The 23,898-nt window shown below is 40.4% G+C and overlaps 1 long non-coding RNA gene across 1 annotated transcript; it reads right to left on the reverse strand.

Annotated features, from left to right (window-relative positions):
• Window positions 1–10,985: 10,985 nt before the first annotated feature.
• LOC309801675 lies at window positions 10,986–22,173 on the reverse strand. Its single transcript, XR_014293633.1, has 4 exons — window positions 22,103–22,173; window positions 21,182–21,287; window positions 17,115–17,371; window positions 10,986–11,109 (listed from the first exon to the last, which is right to left on the reverse strand). It is a non-coding gene; the product is annotated as an uncharacterized lncRNA (long non-coding RNA).
• Window positions 22,174–23,898: the final 1,725 nt, after the last annotated feature.

The following is a 23,898-nucleotide window of genomic DNA, read 5'->3' on the forward strand; positions in this document are numbered from 1 at the left end:
TTGACTGTGCTGTGATGGTGAAGGGCTGTGAGTGTTCTCTGCACGTCCAGGGGCGGGGTAAGGACCCTCCCAAATGCTGATCCATACACTGCGGGTTCTCACATAGAAGAGCAGCAAACCAGGAAGAAGAGCCACCTACTGGCTTAAAAATTAGGAAGTCAAGTCTGTCTTGTGGTTTGTTCTAGAATCTCGCTGTCTGATACATTTATCACCAGCCAATGTGGCTCATGAACACTTGAAATGAGGGCAGTGCGTCTGAAGAGCAACTGAATTTTTAATGTAGAATTTGGAATTTTTAGCAAAAGAACAATCAAATTCTTTTAGTTAAAAAAATTTTTTTTTTTACTGGTCAGCCTCTGGATTTATTCATTAATTCAAAAAGATTTGAAAATCTGTATTTTCATTTATTCATCAACTCTCTTCCCATCTCCAGATTTAGTGACATCACTTTGGAAGATTCAGATTGGTCACAGTTGGAGTATTTTTGCCATGCTAATGGCAAAACCTACAAATTGGGGCTATTTTTCTCTTTACCAAGAGCTGGTTGTAAACTACAGCACAGTGAAGGCACAACTTTTATAGAGAACTGCTTTGTGCCAAATAAGAATGACTGTTATCTCTGTCTTGAAAATGAAGTAGGCTCAGTGGGTTTTTATAATTTAAGAACAAATTGCCCGAATCCAGACAAGTAATAAAAAAGCTTCCTCCCAGCCTCTTTCTTCTTGACAATGGAACTTAGGAACCAAAGGACTGAAATGATCTCCAGGTATCTCTTCAAGGAAAGTCCGAAGACAGCTACGTCACCAAATCAGGAACCAGCCTGAACTCTTGCTGGAAAGAAAGTCTGTCTCCTAAGCAGAAGATGTGCTTACCACTAGGTGGTGTGGACACAGAGACCACCGGTAAGTGAGTTTTTATCCCCAAATTATTCCTCAGCATACCATCCCACTCCCCATAAACATGGCACCAAAATAATGGTGTTACGAATAGGATCGATATTTTCATTATAAAATTGGTACTACTTGGATCATTTCTTTTTTTTTAAGCACTTGAGATTTTAGTCCTTTCTGTATGATGGCACTTACCCAATTTCACCTACTTTGTACCAAATCCGTCATGGATACAACCAATGCACAGAGTCTTACAAAATTTCCTAGGAAGACAGTATTCTTATTAAAATAGACTATTACTTGCTGAATCAACTGTCTGCTTCCAAGCATTAGCTGTTTATACATAAAGCATGTCCTCTTTCTTCAAATATATGAGGCATGTAATTGCAGCGGACTTTTTATTACCAGCTACTTCATTCGTTTTTTCTTAACGTTAGATTCATATATATCGTCCCCCAAAGCCATTGGGGAGGAGCCTGCGTGACAGATGAATGACGTGGTGTATTCACTAAGAGACCTGCTTCCATTGGGCGACCTTGAAAATAAATCATATATATAAGGTTGATTTATATATGTATCTAAGATTTATATTTATGTATCTGATTATAAATGCATTTGTGTGTATTCTAACCAAATTTATCTCTATTCTCATTACCCTCAATTAAATAGCTAATGTCCCTTTATGGCTGTAATGACGCACAAATTGCACATTTACTAAGTGCAAAAAAGTCACTTCAACTATGCGGTCTTACTTTACCTCACCACAAACCTACGTACTGGCTATTATTTTCCATGTTTCACACATTCGTGAGGAAACTGAGGCTCATAGAGTACCTTTCTAAGCCACAGAACGAGCAAGGAGGTAGGATTTAAAACCGCATTTGCCTGTCTGCCTAATTACAAACCCGTTATATTCACATTATGTCATGTTACCAGTTTTAAAGGAATAAGGTAGGGTAAGCTTTGTTACCCTGGTATGACACCTCAAAACTCAAAAACTGTTATTGTTGATAAGAATATAAATTTCAGTTTAGCTCAGCCTGAACAGAACAGCAAAAAGATCAGTGGGCCTATTGTTTTCAGGTTTCTTCAGGGAGAAAAATGAAACTGTCATAAGAAAAAGTATATGCAGCTTACAGCCTCTTTGAGTCAGTAATTGTTTCCAGGAATTTTTTTTTTAATGTGGCTTTTCATTCATAGTATAACAACTTGAACTCAATTAGGAGAAATTAATTTAAAATGACAGCTTGTTTCTAGCAAGAAAATCTGAACACAAATGGAACCAATGGAGCCACAAAGGTCAGGGTGCCAAGCTTTTAAGAATATTTTAGGTTTGCAAATAACAACTAATATGCTTGCCAATCTCAGGAATATATTTTCATTCTGAAAAAGAATACACTTTTCCAGAATTCTTCTCCAGAATCCCAAAGAGAGATAAATAACAAAATACATATGTGTAATTTATTTACTTAATTGAGCAGAACTAAAGTGTTAAAATATTTGTTTCTTTTATAAACTTGAAAATAGTTAAGTACACTTGATATTTTAAAGTGTTTTTCTGTCATTTGTAAAAGAATATAATCATTCAGTCTAGGGTAATAAAAAGCAAACAAGACTACAGCCTTGAGCACAGTAACTTTGAAGACTGTTACAAATTTAATTTAAAATAATGGTGCTATATTTCTTACTGACATTATTTTATAAGCGCTCAATGTAAGCTGTCCTTCCACCAGTCCTTCGCTGGTTGTTGACCTTTTGTTTTGTTCGTGCGTTTAGGTCTTTACTACCAGAGCAGATGGCTGAGTTTGCCATGAATTCAATGAGATTTGAGGGAAACTGGCATCGAAAGTCACTAGGGTGTTTTCTCAAAAATGAATAAACATGTCATCTCTGACCTATGCCTTCCTAATTAAGATGCCTTTAAACATATAAAGTAAGAGTAGATTGAGTTGTTTTAAGATCATGTCCATAAAAGACATACTATTTATTTTAACACTTCTACCAAGTTTTCTGGAATTGAAGGACCAAGGAGATGTCTTTGTCTATGGATCATTTTGAAAACATCTATGAGTCAAACAGCAGAAGTCTGGAAAAGCAACCCCAGGTTGAAACAGGTGAGACACCAAAACGTCTGCAAACACCAGAGAGGTAGAATTGAGGTCAGGGTTGTGAAACCACTGGGTGGCATTTCAGGGGCTCCGGGGAGCAGGGTTCTTTATGTCTCAGTGCAGAAAGAATTCAGCGAGAGGCAAAGTGATACATGAGAAATGATTTATTAGAATAGCACGCTCGGGAGACTTACAGGTGGGTGGCAGAGAGGGTGCCACGCCCCAGAACTTCGACAGGCAGGCAGGTCACTGGGTGGAAATGGGCCAGTGCGTGAGGAGCTTGCCAGTGGGCTCTCCACTCAGACGGCTTCTGTGCCCCAACCTCTCCCCGTGTTTCCCCTCAAAGACAGCTCGGTGCCCGTGCCCCTGTCAACCCCGGGGCGTGATGTCACCTGGCCAGGAGCCGTAGGGGACACCAGCCGCCCCCACCACCACGCTGCCAGGAAGCAGGACCTGAGTGCAGGGCTCTCGGCGGCCCTGACCAGACTCCACCCACAACTGGCCCACAGAATGGACTGTCCCGCCCGGGCTTCCAGTGCGGCCGCCTCCAGCTGGAAGCCTGGGACGCTGGAATCAGGCCACTTCCTGTCTGTCCTTGCAGGAGACGGGGCCGCACTACAAGAAACTCCAGGCTCAGCCCTGGATCCTGACCATCACGTGGCCAGAGAAATTGGCAACATTTTTGTTTTGCCTGTTGAAATGTTTAATGACAAAGATTTTGTTCAGTTTCCTGATGTGGATGAAGTGTGGAGCCCGATGTTGATTTATTCTCCAAGAAATGTACATCGTACTTCCCACACGGGGGTGAGCCCCCTGTCCAAAGGTGAGAGACCCATGTGTGTGACCTGTACCTCCTGTGAGATCAGCCCTAAGCTAGTTTAAACCTGACCAAGTTCTGTCTACACGGCAGGCTTAGACCTCTCCATGTCCTGTCTACACTGAGTACGTTTAGACCTGACCATGTGCTGTCTATCATGAGAACATTTAGACCTGTGTTCTGTGTATGCTAGGACTATGGAGACCAGGGTAGAGACCTGTCCTGGCCTCAGTCCTGGAAAGCTCGGTACCTGTGTCTGAATGTCAGTGCTTAGATGTCTGGGGTCTGGGACTCAGGTGGGCTTGTCTAGGCAGCAGCGCTGTGCTCCAACTGTGGTTACCTGGCCCTCCCAGGGGTCAGTGCTGTGCTCAGGGCCTTGCTTTACCCCCATAAGGTTCACCTTCCCTGGGCCTCGTAGAGACTTCTCAGGTGGGCTACCTGGAAATTATCCCAATTTACCAGCCCGTGCATGGTGAGTAGGCAGGCAGGTTTAGCTGGTGAACTGATTGCAGGGCACACGGATTGGGCAAAAGGCTGATGGGGAGCAGGTGAGGCTGCTGCTGTACTCTACTTCCGGCCAACCATCGCTACTCAGCAGAGACCAGAGCTGCCCCTCGGCTTGCAGCCCTGCCGTCCCGTGTGTTTTCTCAACACCTCGGCGAGCCAAGAAAGGACTGAGCCTGGCAGAACCAAGGTAGCGTGTTCAACTTATCATGAAAGCTTTAAAAACTGTTAAAATATCACAGAACCAAAGTGAAAAGAGGAGGACTTCTCTGGGATAAGTGTGGGGAGAGGAGACCAATCCTACGCTTCTTCTGCCATCGCAGGAGGTCCCAGGAACCCAGCTCGTTTCCACATTAGGGGGCCAACCAGCAGGGCCGTGGTGTCCTGACCAAGGGGACGTGTGACCCCAGGCGCGGGGTTTGGGGACTGTGTGGTCTCTCCCCATCACGTGGACGGGAGGCCCCCTATGTGCTCTTGGCCTCTGCAGTGGTTCTTGTCCTCTGAGATTTCTAACATCTGAACTGAGGGTGTTGCTGTAACTAACCTGTGGTCCTTCTTCTCCTCTTAATCTTGTCACATTCATACGAGGACAGGAACCTTTGCGCAGGTTGCTGCTCCGTGTTCTGCCGAGTGACAAGTAACCCTTGGTGGTACTGCTTCCAAACCAAACTCGGGTCCACTCACCTGCGTGCAGTAAAGCCAATCTACTGACCCTGGGCTGTGGTACAGCTTTCACTGCAGGCGCCAAGCAAGGAGTCCAGGGCAGCTTATGCTTAAAAGGCCCAAACTCCCCTAAGGCTTTCTGGGAAAGGTTGTTAAAGACAGGGTGAGGGAGGGGGGTTGTGGGGTGTGTGGTCAGCTGATGGACACCCTTCTGATTAGCTGGTGGTGAGTCAGCATCATCAGCCTTCTGGTTCCAGCTGGTCTGGGGTCTACGTGCTTGTGGGCAGCATGCAGTTAACTTCTCCCACCTGGTAGGGGCTTCAGTATCTGCAAAACAGCTTGAAGGCCATGGCTCAGAATATTATCTACAGCCCTCGAGGAGGAACCAGAGGTTCTTGGCTTTGTTTAATGGCTGAAGTATTATTATGTTGTCTTGTTTGGCTGTTTTCCCTCCGCATTTTCTCATTTCTCTGATTAAATGTAGTCTTTGGAACTCGGGGAAGCTGGGAGACTAAAGTCTTTCTATAGACCAGAGGCAGGCAGAGGACGTGGGGCAGGGGGCACTGTTCTGGGAAGGCTCCATAGGGTCCTGCTTGGTTACAGAAGCATATTAATATCATAGCATACCATCTATCTAATCCATGGGGGTCACCACTGCCTGGGTCCCCCTGGACAAGACTCAGGTGAGCACAGACTAGCCCCCCCTAAGAATGGTCCCCCACGTGCTTTGTGAGGGTACCATGATGGCCCCTAAGGTGGGGGACTGTGTCTGGGCCTCCGACATTTGTGATGAAGGGGAGTCGAAATGGAATCTCAATGAACAAGGAATCATTTTTAAAATTTATTTTAAGCAAAATAACACACGTCACATACCCTTCACCATCATCACCATTTTACGTGCAAGTTTCTGAGGCATCAGATCTATTCACCTTCTTGCGGAGCCATCACCACCATCCCTAGAACTTTGCATCTTGCCAAACCACATTCCACAACATTGCACTCCCCACCCCTTCCCACAGCCCCGGCACCGACGTCCACTTTGGTCCCTGAGTTGTGGACACCAGGGCCCCCATCCGAGTGGGATCCTGCCGTGTTCGCTGACGGCTCATCTTGGAAGAGCTTTCAGTCTGAAGCCCTGCCCCTTTGCGTCTGAAGAATCTGCATTTCGGGCGGCTGTATGAGGGAGGGGGTGTACGAGGGACAAGGGTGTCTGGGGTGCTGATGAGCTGGGACCTGACCAGCTCCCTGTTGGGCCCTCTGGTTCCATTTCTTGGGCTCGGCCTCATCTGCGTCACTGCTGTCTGTTCTGGGCTCCTGGGAGGGGCCTGCTTGCTGGGGTGGTCGCTGCTCCTGTGGCAGAGAAGATCCTACAGGGCTGACCCACAGAGTGTGGGGTGTGGTCCCAAGAGCTTGGGGCCCACACAGGTCACAGCATTGGGGCCGTGACAGGTGCTCAGGCCGCCTCATCACTGACAGGGAATGTTGCTGAGATCCTGCTTGGGAGGGCGCGGTGGGTGGCCTGGGACCCCCGAGGCCCCATTCCTATCTTGGAGCTTGGAGAGTGCATCTCCATGGGCTCCAGACTCACCCCATGTCTCAGCCATCTCCCTCAGTCCCGTCTTTGAACTCAGGAAAACGAGCTCTACTGATCATTGTCCACAACATAGGCCTGGTCCTGTCGATATTAGGATTCTTTAATTTAGGCGTCCTGGGAGAGCAGCTCTTTTTAGGCCTAAAGGAGGAACAGCTCAGGAGTGTAAAACATTTTCAGATGAAACTAATATTCAATGACTATCTCTAACTACTCGGTTGTTGACTTCTATTAGTCATAATTCTCCTGGTTTTAGCTCTGATGTGGGGATTACAGAGGAGTCAACATTTATATCTTCATAATCTGTGTATTTGTAGCATCAGTGTCATTTCTGAGCCATAGTTTTATGGTTTGGGAAGAGTTATTGATTTCATGTATCATGTAAAGGATTCACAGTGATGATAGGGCAATTAAGATTACAGTGATGGCTGGTAAATTGTTCAGCTTTTCTCTACCTGTGCATCTGTCGTAGGTATATGGGTCAGTTTAGTTGTCAGTATTAGTGAAATTTAGAGGACTAGAGAACTTATCCAAGAAAATGATTATTAATGCGTGATCATGAAAATGTAAAAGTTCTTCCATAATCGGTGATGTTGCATCTTGAGACCCTAGATGAAATGGATATGCCTTAGTGATATATAGGATTTTAGCCTATGATTTAACTTTGACAAAATTATATCACTTTTTACTTTTATCTCCTTTATTGAGAAAGACATATGGTTATGGTGTTGGATTGAAACTGGTTGAAAAGGATTTGAGTCCTTCCTTCCTTATTTTACATTTACATAGGTAGGATCTTCAAACATAGGATATAGTGGAGGGCATCCGTGCAACCATTCTAGGTTAGGAATAGCAGTTTCCACTGCTGAGACTTCTTGTTTAGACGCAAATGCTTTTCAAAGTATGAAGGTTATTAGCATTACTGCTGCTACTGAGACGAATGAGCCTAAAGACAAAACACTTCATGTTGTGTGTGCCTCAGGGTACTCAGACTAATGTAGTGACCTCCCTGAGAGGCCGAGAAAGTGCTGCAAGAAGTCATATTTACTACTACAAATATACTTGTGAATGTTTGCTCATGCTGAGTTAACTGTATAACATGAGAATCGTTGGAATCAGTGTAGGAAGCCTCCTATAACAGTGAAGACGGCTCCCATGGACACTACGTCATGGAAGTGTGCTACTACATAGTATGTATCATGGAGAACAATGTCCGGGGATGAGTTGGCTGAGATGATTCCTGTCAAACCACCTACTGTAAAAAGAAAACTAAAGCCTAAAGCTCATAATACTGGTGAGAGGTCACGTAATATTACCTCCGTGAAGAGTTGCTGATCAGCTAAATACTTTTGCTCCTGCAGGGATAGAAGTAATTACGGTAGCTGATGAAAAGTGTGCTCCTGAGTCGACAGCTATCCCTATGGTAAACATATGATGGGCCTACAAGAGAAATCCTAAAAAGCCAGTGAACATGACTCAAGCCATTCCCGAATAGCTGAAAGGCACTTTTTGTCCTAAATAGTAGGTAATGATATGTGAGATTATAACAAACCCTGGTAGGCCATGAATACAGACTTCAGGGTGACCAAAGAACCAAAATAGGTGTTGGTATAGGATTCGGTCTCCTCCTGACGGGTCAAAAAAAGTAGTGTTGAGATTTCTATCTCTTAACAGTATGTCAATTCTGGCTGCTCGGACTGAGAGTGGTAATTATAGTAATATGGCTAGAGTTGGGGAAGATTAAACAAATAATGGTGTTTGGTATTGGGATATGACTGCTGGTTTTATATTAAAGACTATAGTAATAAAAGTAATAGCACCAAGAATTGAAGAGACCCTGCTCGATGTAAAGGAGAAAATGGTTAGGTCGACGGAGGCACCTGCGTGGGCCACATTGCTGGCTAGAGCTGAATGTACGGTTCCACTGGTACCAGAACCAGCTTCTACTACCGGTGATATGAGTAGGAGTAAGAATGATGGGGGAAGTAGTCAAAAGTTTACATGATTTATTCGGGGAAATGCTCTATCAGGTGCCCCAGTTATTAGTGGCACAAGTCAGCTTTTTTGTTTTTTTTTCATAGATCTTTATTGGAGTATAACTGCTTCACAATACTGTTAGTTTCTGTTGTACACCAAAGTGAATCAGCCATATGCATACATAGGTCCCCATATCCCCTCCCTCTTGACCCTCCCTCCCACCCTCCCTATCCCACCCCTCTAGGTCATTGCAAAGCACTGAGCTGATCTCCCTGTGCTATGCAGCTGCTTCCCACTAGCTATCTGTTTTACATTTGGTAGTGTGTATATGTTGATGCTACTCTCACTTCAGCCCAGCTTCGCCTTCCAACCCATGTCCTCAAGACCATTTTCTATGTCTACCTCTTTATTCCTGCCCTGCAACTAGGTTCATCAGTACTTTTTTTTTTTTTTAGATTAGCGTATGGTATTTGTTTTTCTCTTTCTTACTTCACTCTGTATGACAGACTCTAGGTCCATCCACCTCACTGCAAATAACTCAATTTCGTTTCTTTTTATGTCTAATATCCCATTGTATATATGTGCCACATCTTCTTTATCCATTCATCTGTCAATGGACACTTAGGTTGCTTCCATGTCCTGGCTATTGTAAATAGTGTTGCAGTGAACATTGTGGTACATGTCTCTTTTTGAATTATGGTTTTCTCAGGGTATATGCCCAGTAGTGGGATTGCTGGGTCATATGGTAGTTCTATTTTTAGTTTTTTAAGGAACCTCTATACTGTTCTCCATAGTGGTTGTATCACTTTACATTCCTACCGACAGTGCAGGAGGGTTCCTTTTTCACCACACCCTCTCCAGCATTTATTGTTTCTAGATTTTTTGATAATGACCATTCTGACCAGTGTGAGGTGATACCTCATTGTAGTTTTGATTTGTATTTCTCTAATAATTACTGATGTTGAGCATCTTTTCATATGCCTCTTTGCCATCTGTATGTCTTCCTTAGTGAAATGTCTATTTAGGTCTTCTGCCTTTTTTTTTTTTTTTTTTTTCAGTACGCGGGCCTCTCCCTGTTGCGGTCTCTCTCGTTGCGGAGCACAGGCTCCAGACACACAGGCTCAGCGGCCATGGCTCACAGGCCTAGCCGCTCTGTGGCATGTGGGATCTTCCCGGACCAGGGCACAAACCCGTGTCCCCTTCATCGGCAGGCGGACTCTCAACCACTGCACCACCAGGGAAGCCCCCCATTTTTTAACTGGATTTTTGTTTTTTTGATATTGAGCTCCATGAGCTGTTTGTATATTTTGGAGATTAATCCTTTGTTGTTTCATTTGCAAATATTTTCTCCCATTCTGAGGGTTGTCTTTTTGTCTTGCTTATGGTTTCCTTTGCTGTGCAAAAGCTTTTAAGTTTAATTAAGTCCCATTTGTTTATTTTTGTTTTTATTTCTGTTACTCTAGAGGTGCGTCAAAAGATCTTGCTGTGGTTTATGTCAAAGATTGTTTTTCCTATGTTTCCTCTAAGAGTTTTATAGTGTCTTGTCTTACGTTTAAGTCTTTAATCCATTTGGAGTTTTTGTGTATGGTGTTAGGTAGTGTTCTAATTTCATTCTTTTACATGTAGCTGTCCAGTTTTCCCAGCACCACTTATTGAAGAGGCTGTCTTTTCTCCATTGTATACTCTTGCCTCCTTTTCATAAATTAGGTGCCCATATATGTGTGGGTTTATCTCTGGGCTTTCTATCCTGTTCCATTGATCTATATTTCTATTTTTGTGCCAGTACCATACTGTCTTTGATTACTGTAGCTTTGTAGTGTAATTTGAAGTCAGGGAGCCTGATTCCTCCAGCTCCATTTTTCTTTCTCAAGGTTGCTTTGGCTATTCTGGGTCTTTTGTGTTCCCATACGAATTGTAAAATTTTTTCTTCTCATTCTGTGAAGAATGCCATTGATAGTTTGATAGGGATTGCACTGAATCTGTAGATTGCTTTGGGTGCTATAGTCATTTTCACAATATTGATTCTTCCAATCCAAGAACATGGTATACCTTTCCATCTGTCTATGTCATCTTTGATTTCTTTCATCAGTGTTTTATAGTTTTCTGACTACAACTCTTTCGCCTCCTTAGGCAGGTTTATTCCTAGATATTTTATTATTTTTGTTGCAGTGTTAAATGTGAGTGTTTTCTTAATTTCTCTTTCTGATTTTTCATTGTTGGTGTATAGGAATGCCAGAGATTTCTGTGCATTAACTTTGTATCCTGCAACTGTACCAAATTCATTGATTAGTTCTAGTAGTTTTCTGGTGGCATCTTTAGGATTTTCTATGCATAGTATCATGTCATCTGCAAGGAGTGACAGTTTTACTTCTTGTTTTCCAATTTGTATTCCTTTTCTTTTTCTCCTCTGATTGCCATGACTAGGACTTCCATAACTATGTTGAATAAGAGTGGCGAGAGTGGACACCCTTGTCTTGTTCCTGATCTTAGTGGAAATGCTTTCAGTTTTTCACCATTGAGTACGATGCTTGCTGTGGGTCACAAGTCAGTTTTCAAACCCTGCAATCATAATGGGTACAACTATAAAGAAAATTATTACATGTGCAGGGACTGTATGACTACGTTACAGATTTGGTCATCTCCAAGTAGCGCTCCAGATTAGCATAGCTCAGACTGGATTAACAGACTGGAGTTGGTGCCTGCTACTCCAGCTCAAGCACCAAATAGTAAATATAAAGTGCCAATATCTTTGTGATTTATAGCAGATAATCAGTTTATGAACAGAGGTAAAATGAGCTAGCATTAGACTGCAAATCTAAAGACAGAGATTGAGTCCTTTTTGGCAAACTCTGTGATAAATCAACACATTGAATTGCAAATTCAAAAAAGCAGTTCAACTCTGCTGGTGCTTTTCCTGCCTTTTTTTTTTTCCTTGAACACGGGAGTAGTAGATTGAAGCCAATTGACTAGAGGGTTTACCTGTGAACTAACATTTCCTGGGGTGGAAGCTCATCAATCTCATAAGGATGTGGCTTAATTAAAATCTTTGATTTGCATTCAACTGATATAGGATAGAGTCCTGCAATCCTTATTTTTAGAAACTGGGGCTTCCCTGGTGGTGCAGTGGTTGAGAGTCCGCCTGCTGGTGCAGGGGACATGGGTTCGTGCCCCGGTCCGGGAGGATCCCACATGCCGCGGAGCGGCTAGGCCCATGAGCCATGGCCGCTGAGCCTGCGCTCCACAACGGGAGAGGCCACAACAGTGAGAGGCCTGCATAACGCAAAAAAAAAAAAAAAAAATTAAGTAAGTTGTACTTGTTTAGGGTTTTGAAGGCTCTTGGTCTGAACTACCCTAAATTCCTAGTGCAGCATGGATAGAATCGGTATTAAGGGTAGTCATTGAGTGGATATTACAATTAGTAATGATAGGAAGGTTATCTGTTTTGTATGTCCAATTTTTTTTTTTACTTTTGTGTTGTTTATCGAAGGGAATATAGTTAGTGATGTGGAGTATGTTGGCTGCAAGTAGAAATATATGCTGAGTACTGCTATGAGGGCTATTAGTGTTGGTAGAATGATGTTATCATTTTTGTTACCTCTTGGATAATTATTCATCTGGGTAAAAACCGTGATAGTGGTGGGCTACCTCCTAACGATACTATAATGGTGAGGAAAAGGATTGTGACGGGAGGTGTTTTATCTCATGTGTGTGATAATGATACTGTTGTAGTACATGATCTGGGCATAAATAGTAAGAAGATAGTGTTGTTATGATATAAATTAGTATGTTTAGGATTGTTATAATTGGAATATACATTATAATAGCTGTTATGCATCCTATATGGGCAATTGATGAGGAAGCTATAGTTTTTTCTAGGTGAGTATGGCTAAGTCTGCCTCAGCCTCCAATTATGATTCATAATATCACTGTGATTAATAGTATGTTTAGGGTGATGGATGGTGACATGTGGTATAAAACCGAGAGGGGTGCAATTTTGTCACGTTAATAGCGTCAGGCCTGCTGTTCATGGGATGCCTTGTGTGACTTCAGGCACTCAGAAGTGAAATGGGGAAACTCCTACTTTTGTGACAAGGGCGATTGTCATGAGGGTGGATGCTGCTGGATTAAAGATTTTTGTAATTCACTGTGTTCCTTGACCAAAATATATTAGATTAATAATAATAGCCATTATAAGTAGTATTGACATGGTGGATTGTTTTAGAAAATAATTGTTGGATGCTTCTATAGCTTATGGGTTCATGTTTTTTATTAGAATGGGGATACCATTAACCAGCATGAGCTTGTTACTACAATTATGTTTCCTGAGATAATGGGCAGTAGAATGACCATAAAAGCCATAGAGTTTATCAGTACAGGAAGGATATACGACAGTATTTTGGGGGTATGGGCCTGAAGCTTACTTAGAGAACCGTACTATACAGCATGTGGTGTAACGTGGTGGGGAACATAAAATTCTTGGGAGTAAGTTCACTTCCAGGAATAAGAGCATCTAAACCTCTGTCATTTTCTCTAGCAAAGTAACTCTTTTGTCAGACATATTTCTTAAGTTTGTGGTGGGTTGCCTGGTATGATGACAAGTAATGAAACCTCTCATATACGGAGCACTGATGTTAGTAGTAAAAAAATTTTTCTAAGAGATGTGTAAGTTGATCATATCAAAATGATGGGTAGGATGCTCAAATCCATAGAAAGTAGACTGTTAGATGTGTTTTAATGATGACTTGGGCTGTATATAATCCTGGCACGTAGGAGTTGTGAAGTACTCCTAAAAACAGATTGTTGTGGAAATGTTTTTTATAATGAAGTTGACATATTCTCTGGGAAGGACGGGGTGAGTGGGCCTGCTGCGTTTTCTACATTGGAGCCAAACACAGGTTTTGACTCTACTTCTGTTAAATTGCATGGGGCTCCATTGGATTTCTGCTAGTACAGAGATAATCAAATTGAGGGTAGGGGTCAGGATAAAATTAGTCATACTTGTTCTTGTGTAATAATTACTGTTGAAAGTGTAAATGATCCATTTATCAGTAGGACTGAGAAGAGAATAAATGCTAACGTTACTTCATACTGCCCGTAGAGCTCCAATGAGTATTTTGAATCTGAAGCTCATCCAGATCAGAGGATAGAATGGCTAGGGTTTATATGGCTAATATCAATAGTATGCCTACATTTATATTAATTAGTGCATAAGATATGGGAAGAGGGATTCATGTTGTTAGAGCCAGGATTATGGCTAGCATTGGGGCAATAATATATAAATTGATGATGTTGATGGTCATAGTGGTTCTTTAATAAATAATTTGACTGCCTCAGCAATGGTTTGTAATAATCCATAGTGGCTGATGATTTTTGGCCCTTTCTGGATTTGTATATAGCCTAGGATTTTCCATTCAGTTAATGTAAGGAATGCTATAGCGAGCAAAATTGGGTAATTAGTGAAAGAATGATGATAAACATATTCTTAGGAAGAGGACTTACCTCTGCAGATTAAGTTTTATGCAGTTGCTGGGCTCTGCAAACCCTAACAAACCCTGACTACAGTAGGGTATGATAAATTAATTCAATTGAGATTTTACTATCAATTAGTTTGAAGGCATCTTGTAAAATAGGTCTTATTTCCCTTGTCCATTCATACTGGGAGAAATTTATAATAGACAGAAACCAACCAGGATGACTCCAGTCTGAGCTCCGATCAGATAGGACTTTAATCGTTGAACAGACCATTAATAGCAGTTATACCACTGAAATGTCCTGATCCAACATCAAGGTCATAAACCCTATTGTCTAGAACTCTAGAATACGATCACACTGTTATCCCTAGTATAACTTGTTCCGTTGATCAGTGTTTTAGAACAACAGGTGATAAAGCACTTTGACTAGTGGTTCTAAATTTTAATCACTGAGAGGTGGTTTTGTTCTCCAAGGTCACCCCAACCAAAATTGTTAATCGATTAAAAGCTATGTTATCCCTTAAGGTTCAGGCTTTTTTTTTTTTTTGGATTAATTAATTAATGCTCCATAGGATTTTCTCCTATTATTCCCACCTCTTCCTGGGAAGGTCAATTTCACTGATTAAAAGACACGGTAAAACTCACGTGGCCATTCTTGCAAGTCCAAGTCCTTATTTAGAGAACAAATGACTATGCTACCTTTCCACACTCAGGATCCCATGACAGTTAAAGCGATGTCACTGGGCAGCCAGTGTCTCTAATACTAGAAGTACTAGAGGTAATGTTTTTGGTAAACAGGCAGGAATTGTGATTGCTGAGTTCCATTTACTTTTTTAATCTTAAATGCATGCCTGTGCTGGGTTAACAATTGTTTTAATAAGTAATTAGGTATTGGTTTAGTTTTACTTTACTGTTAACTGTCAGTGGGTTATAAATTCTGATATAAGCTTATGCAAGGAGAAATATTTCTTGTTACTCATATGAACAGTATTGCTTCTATTAATTGATTAGTCCAGTATTAAATTAGCAGTTGATTTATTTATTATTGGTATTAAGGTGACTGTGTGGTTGACCTTGAATGCTTAATGCTTTCTTAACTGGTGGCTGCTTTTAAGCCAACCGTGGTATTGTATATGCTACTCTCTAGGGAAGGTTGTATTCTGTATCTAAAAAGCTGGACCATTTTTGAATAACATTTAAAATTACGTTAAAATTATGTTTTTAAAGTAATATTTAAAATTGAACTAAAGTTCTTTTCTGAACAACCATCACCAGGCTTATAAGGCTTATCAGCTCTACTCATAAATCTCCCTATTTTGCCATATGGATGGGTTTTTCTTATAAACTGTTCATAAGTAGCTCCTCTGGTTTCAGGGTATTTAACTTCTTTCATCATTCCCTTATAGAACTTTATCTATAGCACCAGATTTAAATTTCTACCTTCTATACATAGATGCTAAATGAGTCTTTACTTATGATAGTTGAATTTGGTGGGAGGTTTGGGCTAGTTTTAGTACGAAGTGTTCATGAGGTATAAAATCTCCTGGGGGGCTTCCCTGGTGGCTCAGTGGTTGAGAGTCCGCCTGACGATGCAGGGGATACGGGTTCGTGCCCCGGTCTGGGAGGATCCCACATGCCGCGGAGCGGATGGGCCCGTGAGCCACGGCCACTGAGCCTGCGCGTCCGGAGTCTGTGCTCCGCAACGGGAGAGGCTGCAGCAGTGAGAGGCCCGTGTACCGCAAAAAAAAAAAAAAAAAAAAAAATGCATGAAACCAGTTATGTGTGAGCATAAGCTGATTTGATAGTCCATTGAGATGTCTTTTCTTTCATCTTTTTATTGAAGTATAGTTGACTTACAATGCTGTGCCAATCTCTGCTGTACAGGAGTGACTCAGTTATACAAATATAGATATCTATATCTATCTATATAGATATCTATATCTATCTATCTATCTATATAGATATCTATAGATACACATTCTAAAATTTCCTGGGGTGGAAGCTCATCAATCTAGTAAGGATTGGGCTTAAAATCTTTAATTTGCATTCAATTGATGTAGCACAGAGTCTTGCAATCCTTATTTTTAAGAATTACATAAATTACACTTGCTTACAGTTTTGAAAGCTCTTGGTGTGAACTACCCTAAGTTCTTAGTCCAGCACCGATAGAATGGGTGTTAAGGGTAGTAACTGTGTGGCTATTACGATTAGTAATGATAGGAGGGCTATTTGTTTTGTATGTTCCAACTGTCATTTTATGTTTTTTATTGATGGAAATATACTTAGTGATGTATGTTAGCTGCAAGTAGACATATATGCTGAGTAACTGCTGTGATGGCTCTTAGTGTTTGTTGGTAGAATAATGTTATCATTTTTGTTACCTCTTGGATAATTATTCATTTGGGTAAAACCCCTGGTAGTGGCGGGAGACCTCCCATGATACTGTGATGGTGAGGATGAGGACTGTGATGAGAGGTGTTTTATGTCGTGTGTGTGATAATGACAGTGTTGTGGTAGCTGAGCTGGGCGTAAATAGGAAGACGAGAGTGAGTGTTGTTATGATGTTGATAAAATAAATTTTCACATGTTGAGGGACGGGGACATTCTGGCTTATATATGACTTAAATCGGATGCTCACTAAAACAGCCCATTTGTAGCCTATCAAACATACATTGTACACTTGCTGTAATTATTAAAGGAAAGGGCACACTGACCAGAAGTGAAGCATGACCATGATAAAAAGTAAAGGTTAAATGCCTGCTTTCCTGTGCTGCCAAAGCCGGTCCTCCTTCAATGACACTCCCTTCCCAGATGCCCAGGCCACACTGACTCGCTGTGTACATGTGTTTTGGGTTTTGGGTTTTCTTCTTGAAGTCTTGAAGGAATGTATCCCTGACCTGTTTAATGTTCTTCGTTCTGACAAGATATACAACTGTACTGAAAACCGTGCTTCTCTGAAGCTGTCAGAGAGGCTGTCTCCCTGGCTTTGGTCCTCAGTCTGGCTCTATGAAAACTCTTTTCTGTTTCTATTCTAGATTGATGATCGTCACTGACAAAACTTGGCACACCTGGCAGGACAGCAGATAAACCCACCTGAGGTCACCTGGAGTCTACTGTGGACCAGCGCTTGGGACCAGGCGTGGGCCCTTGAGCTCCTCTGGCTTCGGGGCGTCCTTCAGGTGATTCGGTGAGTTCTTCCTCAGAATCAGATCTCCTTGTATTAAGTGATGCTCCATGCCTTTTATTTGAGCTGTTATCTTAAAGGCTTAGAGTCTTAAGGGGGTACCAGTACATTTCCTAGGTGAAGAGGTTCCTAGGCAGAGGATCCAGGGAATTTCTAAGCGGAAGGCCTGGAAGGAATTTGAGTGAACTGGGTTGGCTGACTTAAAAAAAAAAAAAAAAAAAAAAAATATATATATATATATATATATTTAAATATATCTAAATATATATTTAAATATATCTAAATCCCTTTAGATTACCTGTTAAAATTGGGAGATTGGGATTGACATATATACACTAATATGTATAAAATAGATAACTAATAAGAACCTGCTGTATAGCACAGGGAACTCCACTTCACTGTACAGTAGAAACTAACACAACACTGTAAAACAACTATACCCCATATATATATATATATGGCTTAAAATTGGAAAATTAAATTTATTTGTAATTTATAATAAAGTGAAGCTAAAAGAAAGCAGGAAATCAGGCTCCTAGAGCCTATCAGCTCCCACTGGCACTCAGCGGGCTTCTACAACTGGTATTGGAGCTAGTACTTGCAAATACTTATCCAACACTGAAAGAGCCAGGATGGAACCTTTTTTGACATTAAAACTGAAATTTACATGCACAATTAAAGAAAGCTGGCTTAATAAAACATCTTTTCAAAATTCTGAAACTGAGAGAAAAAAAGTACTCCTAGGAGAAAATTTAAAGCTGTACTCTTATCATGTCCTTGAAATGCAAACACAGCCCACATTGCCTGAGACTGCAGCCTTGGCTCAATTAGTGGAATGTAAAACTGAAGGGGAAAAAAAGGCATTTTAAAACTCAAGCAGGAAAACTATGAGATCTCTTTGTCTATCTGGATCTAAGTATGCCTATGTGTATGTTATAAATATGTTTCTTCCTCCGGATGATATTATCAAAATGAATTTGTGAAAGAGCTCTATTTTACCGAGTTAAGAATAAGCACTTAAAAATCAAATATTTCTAAATATAACAAAAAAACCCAAATTTAAAAAGGATCATGTGATCTAGGATTAATCTTCAGTAAATGAAAAGTTGTTGGTGACTAATGCAGACATGTCTTTAGAGTCATCAACATTAGGTATAATATTTTATTTGGTACCTAGGTTTACTAAATGTCAGTAAGTTCATGTTATCTCTGTTACAAAATCTGTCAACAAGAAAATTAACTTGGTATGATGATATATTCATAACTGATGAAATAGAGATAAATGTGACAAAAGTTTTTAGGTGAAGTCTTTAAAGATGATTGTTTTATGGTACCTCTACCTAAAAATAGTTTCTCCAGATTTTTGGTAACTTGAAACTTTGGAGTTTTGCTAAATTAAATTAAATGATGGGAACTGACTATCCAGATCATTTCCAATTAAGCTAAAAATATGCATTCATTGCTAAGCATGTCTTAATTTGCATTATTGGAGAAAAACTAAAGATGTTTAGGTTTATTGGACACATGCCTTATACCACATTTAGAAAAGAAATCATGCTGTGAGAAAATGTATGCTTCTAGAGGTTGTGGAATATATTTGTAAGCCTGCCAATCAGGAAATGCGAATGTGACAGTTCGCAATTGCTTGTTTCTTGGTTTTCATTATGGATTAAGGTTTTTAAGGGTTAAAACTTATAACATATACGTAATTAAATTTGTAGAAATAATTAGGTAAACATTTCATTCAAGGAAAATAAGAGGTGTGTTTTCAGTAAAAGGACTGAAGAAAGGAAAAGTGATTGATACTGTCCTGAAGTGTCTCAAAGAGAGAGATTTAATTATGCTTATTAGGTTTATTAAGTTTCATGGAAAACATTGTCAAATAAATGTTCTAGAATTATATGAAATTCCTGGAAATCTATGTCATCAAAATTGAGGCTCCCAGTAAAGGGACTGGACCCAAGTTTTAGGGAAGTGCCCCTTCATGCCAAGGCAACAACAGGATCTGTGAAGATTATGGCACAAGTAGATAAAGGCCATTCTGCTTCTACAAAATATCAACCCCTCCTTGTCAGACTTTTGCCATCCTGATATCCCTGTAACATGGCGACAGTCTGCTCCTAAATCGAAGAAATTAAGATGGGTTAATAATAGCTGTGAATTAAACAGTCAGGGCTACAGGAAACCCAAGACAGCTGCTTCGTTCTTCCCAGCTCCCTGGCAAACCCCATTTTTATTCGCTGGGTTAAAGCCTTCCATTGCTGCCTCACAATAAAAAAGAAATGGTTAGAAAATGTGCTTTCCACCTGCGTATACTTTCCACAATCTCCAGTGATCAAGGCATCCACTTCACTGCGCAAATCCTACAAGACTTTAACAGAAATCTCTCAAACTTCTTAAAAGTATCACTGTCACTATCACCCTCAATCATCAGGCAAGGTCAACAAAACTAAAGGAAAAACTGACTCAAGCAGAACAAAAATTAATTACGTGGGATTGAGTGAACTGATAAATATGATTATGGTTTTTATGCCTTTTAGTCTGAAATATTACTGGCTTTTAATCTTTGCTTTCCAGATAAAAGGGAACCTTTTCCCTTAAGCTAATTTTTTGGTAAATTATAACCTTTGTAAGGTTATAATTATAACCTTTGTAAATTATGACCTTTGTAAGAATCGAAGCATTTATCTTTTCTCCCTACCTGATTCCTCCTTAATTTGGAATCTCTTAGGTTCCTAGCAGCCTTTCCAGGTGAATAAGGAAGGCCACTTTCTGTAAGAACCTCAAGATACTTTGGAAATTGAGAAAAGAGGAATCCACCTAAATCTATAGGTATTGCAGGTTGAACCTAATGTCATGGCTTTCCTGGCCTTGAGAGACCTTTTAAAAGTTCAAACTGAGATCCCTTAGGAAAAGTTCCAATAAATTTAAATTTAAAAGAGCCTATACAATCAGTTACACCTATGCAAATAATCAGGCCAATTGTATTGAAACCAGACTTCTATTGCAGAAAAATTAGTCTTAATTTGACTATGTTTGGTCAAAATGAGGATAATTTAGAGAGAAAAATTAAGTTTCAATAATATACCTTTGCAGATATTGAGGTTTTATATATCCTGAGGTTTTGTGTTTACGACCTACATTCAAGGTGATGCTTTGTTATGTTATTGTAAAGTTTAATTGAATTATTAAAAGGATATCTGAAGCTTGTTTCTGAGTCTGATTACTGTGATTTATCTTTGGATGAAGACCAGATGCTCCATGACCTGCACCTTGGAGACTGTGCAGACTGGTAAAAGACATCATCTGAAGGACTATTTCCAACCTAAACGGAAGGCCCCACCTTTACCAGGTGCTCTTAACTAGCTCATGCACAGTGAAACCGAAGGGAATGAACTCTTGAACTCATTTCCCACCTAACAAGGGTCTCTGCATTGGACTGGTCTACAGAGGGGACTGCTCATCTCGAACTTACCTTAAAACAACCACCGAGCCAGGACGAGAAGAGGAAGACAACAACAGTGATGATAGACGTCTGACCCAAGAATCGGGGCCAGGCCTTTAAGATCCATCCTACTAATTCAATTGAACTGTCTACCAAATGTTTGTCTCCCTGTCCAAATGGAAAGTTACTGTTTTACTTCTAGCTATACTTTTGCCCCAATATTCAGGATGGAAAGAAAATTCTTTAGTAAAGCTGTCACAAAGTACAGCTACTGGGCTAGGCCCTCAAAATACCTATCCCTGACTTTTTAGATGTTCCTAATGTGACCACTCACCCAGACCAACCTCCCTCTGACCTAAACTTTCAAGTTTAAACTCTTCACCATATTAATATGTCCATCCCTTGTCTGATATTATTTTCCGTCCTTAGGGACCAAGCAGAACTTACCCAAGGACCCCCTCCCTCTGGCCCTTAATTGACAAATAGCAGGTTTATGTTTATTAGGACATTATGATACCCCATTGTCTATACCTCGGGAAATAGATGAACCTCCTTTCTCTCTTCTTTATGGAGTCTCTCTTCTCTGTTAGCAAGATACCAAGACACCCATGGCAGAATCTTTGGGGAATCTTGGTTCCTAATGCAGGAGTGTATGTGAACAAAAAGAGGATCAGAAATTTACCAGCCACTGTTGGTCAAATAGCCAAAGAGACTGAAGCACTACAGACATCCCTAAATCTCTTAGCCCAATTAGTATCAGATAACCAGGTTGCCTTAGATTCTCTACTGGCTAAACAAGGAGGTGTTTGTGCTACTGCTCTTACTGCTTGTTGTGCTTTCATCAACACCTCTGGAGAAGTTGAGACATGCCTAGAAAGAATTTTCCAAGAGGCAAAATGGTTGCAAGATGTAAGAAAAACTGACCCTTTAGATTACCTGTTAAAATTGGGAGATTGGGATTGACATATATACACTAATATGTATAAAACAGATAACTAATAAGAACCTGCTGTATAGCACAGGGAACTCCACTGTACAGTAGAAACTAACACAACATTGTAAAACAACTATACCCCAATAATAAAATAAATAAAAACAATAAATAAATTACCTGTTTAGTTGGCACCCCTCAGAAAGAGACAATTTTTTTCACTCTGCTTCACAGATGATTACTACTTCATAATATGTTTTATCATGTTTTTCCTATCAAGCTACTCATGACATGTGTCACTGCTTGCTTTAAGTCGAATGCTACCAGCATACGGACATTGTTTGTGTGACAATTCAATACAATTGATAATATATGTAGCCTACAACATTCCTCCCTGTCAGCACATACCTATGTGTTTGTCCACTGTATTTAATTCATTAACACCCAATGTGGACCGTTGTTCCTCAAAAGGATATTTAGCCCCAAGGTAAGACATAATCTATAAGTGCTGTGGCTATTACCTTAAATAGTAGGATGATTCCAATGTTTCATATTTCTAGGAAGGTGTAAGATCCATAATACAGGCCTTGACCTACATGGATAAATAAGCAAATAAAGAATATGAAAGTTCCCTTTGCATATAAATATCAGATAATTAATCTGTAGTTTACATATTGATAGATATGTATTGCTAGGAATAAACCTGTTAAGATTTGTAAAATTTAACAACTATCAAGCAGGGAATGAAAATTTCATCATGATGAGATATGTGATGGGGCTGGTAGATCAATAAATGCGTGAACAATTTTTAATAATGGGTGGGACTTTTGAATGTTGGTCATTACAGTGTTCCTACAGTTGAAATACAATAATTTTTCATGGCATTGGCTATGGTTACATTTTATGTGAGAATAATAATGACATACATTGTATTCATTTTAAGTACTATTTTTTTTTTTTTTTTTTTTTTTTTTTGCTGTACGCGGGCCTCTCACTGCTGTGGCCTCTCCCGTTGCGGAGCACAGGCTCCGGACACACAGGCTCCGCGGCCATGGCTCGCGGGCCCAGCCGCTCTGCGGCATGTGGGATCTTCCGGGATCGGGGCACGAACCCGTGTCCCCTGCATCGGCAGGCGGACTCTCAACCACTGCGCCACCAGGGAAGCCCTTAAGTACTATTTTTGTAGTTAGATTTGTAGTTAGTTTTTCCTCAAAACCTTCACAAATTTATGGTAGGCTTGGGTTGTATGTGGTAGTGGTATAGTAATAAATTTTGGTGGATTGTTGTGCTTAATGGTTTTTAACATTTATTTAAGGGGAATGTTACGACTTTTCAGTTATATAACAACTATGTCTACTGAGCAGTATCCTGAGGTTTGAGATTCTAATAAGATCCTCCTAGGTATATTTCTTTCATAGTATGACAGAAATGCAAATTAAAGCCACAATGAGACATTCATTCACATACAGTAAACGGTTATAATCAAGAACAAACCAATAAAAATCATGGCAACAATGTAGAGAAGTTGGAACCCTTACACATTGCTTGTGGAAATGTTAAATGGTGCAGACCATATGTTAAATAGTGTGGCATTTCCTCAAAAAAGATGAAAACACAACTAGAGTTGGGTTTAAGACCTCCACTCCTAGATATATGCCACAAAGAACTGAAACAGGTGTTCAAACAAAAAGTTGTACCTGAATATTCATGGCAGCATTGTTGACACTGGCCCAATGGTAGAAACAGAAACAATCTGAATAGCCATCAGTGGATGAATGGATAAGCAAAAGAGGGGAGATCTACAAACTTCCAAACTTCCATATTATTCTACCATATACAGAAATAGAGTAAAATGGTGCAGCAGCTGTGGAAAACAGTATGGCAGTCTGTCAAAATCTTAAACATAAATTAATGCATGATCCGTGAGTTCCACTTCAGGGAATACACATAAGAGGTTAGAAAGCAGGGGTGAAACAGATACTTGTACAGCCGTATTCATAGCAGCATTACTCACACTGGCCAGAAGGTGGAAGCAACCCAAGTGTCCATGGATAGATGAATTATATTATTCAGCCTTAAAAACTAAGGAAAATCAGACACATGCTACAACACAAATAAGCTTTAAAGTCATTCTGCTAAGTGAAATAACCTGGTCACAAAAGAATAGATATATGATTCCACTTCTATGAGGTATCCAGAGAAGTGAAATTCAGAGACAGAAGCAGAATGGGGTTGACAAGGGTTGAAGAGAGTTGGTGTTTAATGGATGCAGTTTCACTTGGAAAAATGAAAATATACAGGAGATAGATGGTGAGGA

The sequence above is a fragment of the Mesoplodon mirus genome (assembly GCF_964341445.2).
Source record: "Mesoplodon mirus genome assembly, chromosome: 1".
In the NCBI taxonomy this organism is placed as follows: domain Eukaryota; kingdom Metazoa; phylum Chordata; class Mammalia; order Artiodactyla; family Ziphiidae; genus Mesoplodon; species Mesoplodon mirus.